The sequence below is a fragment of the Rutidosis leptorrhynchoides genome, chromosome 8, assembly GCF_046630445.1.
Source record: "Rutidosis leptorrhynchoides isolate AG116_Rl617_1_P2 chromosome 8, CSIRO_AGI_Rlap_v1, whole genome shotgun sequence".
Lineage (NCBI taxonomy): Eukaryota > Viridiplantae > Streptophyta > Magnoliopsida > Asterales > Asteraceae > Rutidosis > Rutidosis leptorrhynchoides.
The window spans coordinates 12,570,517-12,576,516 of NC_092340.1; positions in this window are offsets into that span (position 1 = coordinate 12,570,517).

The window sequence follows — 6,000 nt, forward strand, 5'->3', positions numbered from 1 at the left end:
TAAGTTCAAGAACATGTAAGTAAACTTTTTAATTATCACTTTGTACACTTATGTTAGATCTAGACTTTTGGGTCTAGGATCTTCAAGATCTAACTAAGAATTATGTTCTACAAACTTAAGATCTTGTTTATATAAGTTTACTTTCAAGTTTATAGCTTAATATTACTTTTATAACTCTTGTATGTGTTGGATCTAAGATTTTGATGTAACTTTGGTTCATCAAACTTCATACAACTCTTAAGTGAGTTGTGGTACATGTCTTAGACTTGCACTTGTGTTATGATGGGCAAAACTTGGTTAATATGATACAAACCCATCAACGAGTTGTACACTTGAAGCTATACGCATCAAGGATGAGAACCGTGATGAGCATCAAGCACCAAGAACCCACCAGAACACATTTCTTACTGTTTCTGGAACTGACCAGACTACCTGGGCTACTGAAAAGTTGATTTTAAGTTAGTTCGGTTCGCGTAGATGATTTTCCGTTTAGACCTCGTCTTAATCCGAGTTACGGTTTAGGATCTATGGCCTCCTGAAAGTCACTACACCCTATTAACGTTGTGCTGAAATTTCTGACCTACTCGCACTTAAACCATCACCACGGTCAAACGAAGGTGAGTTTGGTTCTGGAAATTGGTCAGTACCTAGGGGACTCATATACGGAGCCATGGCCATTGGTCTCACCTCATTTCAGTTTGTATAGAGGTCGTGGCGACTGAACGAATTCAGCCTTTGTTTCAAACCCTAGTCTTTACTTGAAACTTACTTTACACTTTTTGTTAAATGATGAATGATGATGATACTTAAGATCTAATTTACATAGTTATAAACCTATTGGGACAATTTACTGACTTAGTAACTTTTGACTTAGGTTGAGGTTGGACAAACATACTTGCTTACCTTTCCCGTGTCAACTTTACAACTACTTAACCACTGTGAGTTATAACATCTCTTTTTACTTTAACTATTTTGAGAACTGAGAATACATGCGCATTTTACGTTTTACATACTAGGCACGAGTACTTAACCTTTATATATGTGTGGGTTATACAACGGCATAAACTTTCCCCTTAACTCGGTAACGTTTAGTCATTGGTTTTTGAACCGGTGAACGCAATCTTAGATATGGATCCATAGGGTTTGACATCCCCACTGGGCTAGTAGCGCTAGCATTTAACGGGTGTTTAATACTTCGTAAACATACGCACTCGCCAATTGTACTTTTAGGGGGTGATAAACGTTAAGTTAGTTACCAAGTGCCCACGGTTATACATATACTTTTCATACTGTTTTGAAACGCTGTTGAAGCACTGAAATCTCGTGGCCTACCTTACATTACTGTTATACTTAAACTATAGCTCACCAACCTTTGTGTTGACGTTTTTAAGCATGTTTTTCTCAGGTGCTGATAACGCCAAAATTATACATATTTATTGCCGTTATTTCGATCCAAAGTTGTTCCATTTGTATGTAATTGTTGTACGTATGTATTGTAATTCATGTATATTTTTAAAAGTCCATTGTGAATGAATAAATGAAGATCAACATCAAAAACAGAGTTAAAACGAAGATTGGACGCGCAAAACAGCCCGAAACCACTAAAACAGGTCCAAATGCGGCGCATCTCTCTTAGATGCGGCGCATCTATGCACCAAATAACTCCCGACAATTTCAGATGCGGAGCATGCAGACTTCTGGACCAAAACAGCCTCAGATGCGGCGCATCTGAGATGGATGCGGCGCATCTGTCCCAGATGTGGTGCATCTGACCCCCTGCCGACAAGTCCTGAGTGCAGAATCGAGCTGGAATCTACTGAACGTAAAGAGATGCGGCACATCCCAAAGAGATGCGGCGCATCTGGTCACTTTCTGGCCAAAATACCTAACTTTTAAGGCTATTTAATGGAGCCTTTGGTTACTTACTTCATATACCTTGACTACTATGTTCTCCCTCAGTTCTAAGACGATTTTCAAGGTTCAAGGAAGGCTGCAAGTCAATCTCCACTCTTTCGACATCAAGATTAAGCTAGGATCGTTTATCGCAATTGGTACTATTGTTCTATATCTTTTTAACATGAATTCAACTTGTATTTACTGTTTCATTAGTTCTACTATGATTATGTTAGGCTAAAAGCCTTGTGTGTTTACTTCAATGTAAGATTTATGGCTTGGGATTGTTCTATACTTTGATGTTATGCTAGTTATACATATGTTTGATTGATTAAATTATCTAGTTCAACCGTAAGAACCATTGTTATGCTTGTTTAGATCTTCACTTCAATTATATAGATTGAAAACCTATTAATGTGAGTTAACTAGGAAAACAATTTATACTTCAGTACACCTAGTAATCTAGACGATTAGACACATACACTTAAGTGATTTTGTTATGTGTTTAATTCGGTAATTGAATAAGTTCTAAAGCAACATAGTTATGAAATTACCTCAAGTGATTGTTGTAATTTAGGTTTTACGTGAGTTTAACTGGGTTGGATCTTGTTAGTTAATTGATCTAAATCACCATGTTCTTTCAAAAGATCCATTGTTGTAATCATCCTTGTATTTTAGTTCAATTATGTAAGTTATGACTTGGTTTATGTGAGTTTATCAAAGACTATAGCTTATACTTCAACACCTAGTGATCTAGCCACCTATATGTGAATATAGGATGTTAATTGAACGATATTTAGGATATAAAATCATGTAGTTTACCTAAAGTGATCTTAGTAAACTAGGTTTTATGTGAATTCAACCATGAAAGAATCTTGTTGATTAAACATAGCTCTTAAGTTTTTAGAAATTGTGAAATCGATATAAACTGTTCTATTGTAACTATCTCATAACGGTTTTAATTATAGAAGAACAATCCCTGTCATTTATCAAGCATAGAAGTAAATACCGCATTCTCATTCTTGTTAATTACTATATTTATTTACTGTTTCGTTAAACGAAAATACAACTTCAAACACAAAACCCCCCTTTTAGAATAATTAATCGTGGTAAAATCTTAAAAACAAACTTCTCCTTGTAGATCGAACTGGTCAATTTACTTGCTAGTTACTGCATGATCGGGTTTTAGTTGCCTGTATTATGTGTTAATTATTAAGCATATTGTCTTCATTTTAAAGGTTACGTTTTGAAACGTCAACTTTTTGGCGCCGCTGCCGGGGAGCGGTTTAGTTAAAAGATTTTAATAAACTTTGAATTATTCGATCCTTTTGTAGGAATTCAATTCCTAGAAAAGTTACTTTTTATTGTAAGCTTGTGTTTTTGCAATTGGTTTGTTTGTGGTGTTGTGATTGCAGGATAGGTATTGATGCATGAATCTACGTTCTTCCAGCTCTAATTTAATTCCTTCATATCCTGAGCCTGAAAGAGAACTTCACGAACGCTTAAGAGCTCAAGAAGTATAATCTCTTGCTCAGGGTTTAGAATCACTTTCATTAGATTCTAACTCTGAACCAATTATTCAACCAATCATCGAGCCAGTCATTAAAGAAGAGGAAGAGATGACTGCTACAAATCAAACGATGGATGCTTTGATGAAGGCAACAAGGACAGGACAAGGCCACGCAATTGTTCAACCTACGATGACTGATGGTTTTGAAATAAAGGGGCAATTTCTCCACATGGTGACTAATACATGCCAATTCGGTGGAGCCCCAAATGAAGATGCTAACGAGCATCTTCGTAAGTTTGTAAGCATTTGCAAGCTTTTCAAAATCAAAGATGTCTCCGATGAAGTTGCATGTCTAAAAATCTTTCCATGGTCCCTAAAGGATGATGCAAGAGATTGGCTGGACTCATTACCGGAAGGTTATATTGAAGATTGGAATGACATGATGGACAAATTTTTTGTCAGAATTCTTCCCTGCTTCGAAAGCAGCAAAATTGCAAAGAGATATAAATCAATTCAAGCAAAAGTCTAATGAGACTCTTTATGAAGCTTGGACCCGATTTAATAAAATGCTTAGGGTATGTCCTCAACACGGGTAGAATACATTCCAAAAAGTCCAAATTTTCTATAAAGGAGTCAATGTGGCTACCCGGAAGGATATAGATGTTGCAGCAGGAGGATCAATCATGAAAAAAATGCCCGAAGACGCTCACACGATAATTGTCGATATAGCAGCCCATTCTCATAATTGGCATCAGGAGATGGAGTTCTCTAGATCGTCAACAGTTGCTAATGTCGAAAGCAACGATGAAATCGCTGCATTAAAAGTTCAATTGGCAAATCAAGCAAGGAAAATTGAGAAGGTAACCAAAGAAATGCACGCTATCAGGGTAGGGTGCGAGTTGTGCCAAGGTCCCCATCTCACGCGAGATTGCAACCAAACGACGATGGAAGAGCAAGCAAATTTCTTAGGTTACTTGCGCAAAGGTGAAATGAATTTTGACGACTTTCCGGCGGTTGAAGCAATGAACCGGAAATATCCTCCTGTCAACAGTTATCAAATAGGGGGACCTTCAAGTTCAAACAACAATTACCACGGAGGAAATGCATGTTACCAAAATAACCGGAATTTCCAAAATCAAAATCAAGAAATGCATCACCGGGGTACAATCATCTAAACAATCGTAATCAACCTCCACGAAATTACCAAAATAATTTCCAACACAATCAACCACAACCACAACCACAAACACATGTACAACCACAACCCAAGAAGAAATCCAGTTTAGAAGATCTTTTGAGAGATTTTATGGTTAAACACGAGCAAAATGCGAAACTTCAAACTCAGCAAATTCGAAATCAACAAGCTACGATTCAGAATTTAGAAAGGGATGTTGGAAGGATTTCACAGTTACTAGCCGAGAGACCACCTGGTGCTCTCCCCTCAAATACTCAAGTGAATCCTAGTAACAATCAAACAAGGAATGAGCATATAAATGCTATAACTACTAGAAGTGGTTTAACCACTAACCCAGAGACCCTTAAGTCCCCGGAAGTTCCTTTGTCTCCTTCTGTTTTGCAGGTACCTGTTGATGTAGATGAGCATGTTGAAAAAGAACAAGAGAAAGATGATCCACCGGAGGTCATATCGAATAAAAGTGAAGAACCACCAGTGAAGGTGTACAAGGCACCTATTCCATACCCAAAAGCATTGAAGAAAGACAGACTCGCGAGCCAATATCAGAAATTTGCGGATATGATCAAGCAAATCAGCATTAACATGCCACTCGCGGAGGTTCTTAAGGGTATGCCCCATTACGGGAAGTTTTTGAAAGATCTCATATCCTCGAAGGGTAAATACCACGATGTTTCTGCCACATTCCTCCATGAGGAGTGTTCGGCAATCTTGAAAAAGCAAAATGTACCTCCAAAATTGGGAGATCCTGGTAGTTTTATCATCCCATGTATGATGGGTGATTCGGTAGTGTACGATGCACTAGCCGACCTACGTGCAAGTGTTAACCTAATGCCTTACTCATTATATTTGAAACTTGATTTAGGAGACTTGAAACCAACCCGGATATTCATGTAAAAGTTAGCTCACTTATCTTTCCCGTCGACTTTGTTATTCTAGAAATGCAAGAGGACACAAAAGTTCCTATAATTTTAGGACGTCCTTTCCTTAACACCGTAGATTCTATCATTAATGTCCAAAAAGAACAGTTAAGTCTAGGTGTGGGAAACGAGAGAATAATTTGTCATATTGACAAAGCCATGAAAAGACCTACTTCCACCGATGACCCTTGTTTTCAAATTGATGTCATAAATCTTTGTGTTGAGGATGAATTGCAGGAGCTACTTGAAATCGATACCTCGGGGTTTGCCCCGGTAAGTGAAAGTGAATATTTCAATATCGATGAGGCTTTTGATGAGTTGATGAAAGTGGTCACGGATGATGAGACCATGGAAGAAGAAATTTCTAAGGAAGAGGAATCATTTGAAGATATCGGAAATAAAGATAGATTCCGAATAAAGAATTCCTTGGAAGAACCACCCGTACTAGAGCTTAAGGACCTACCCAAACACTTGGAGTATGCTTA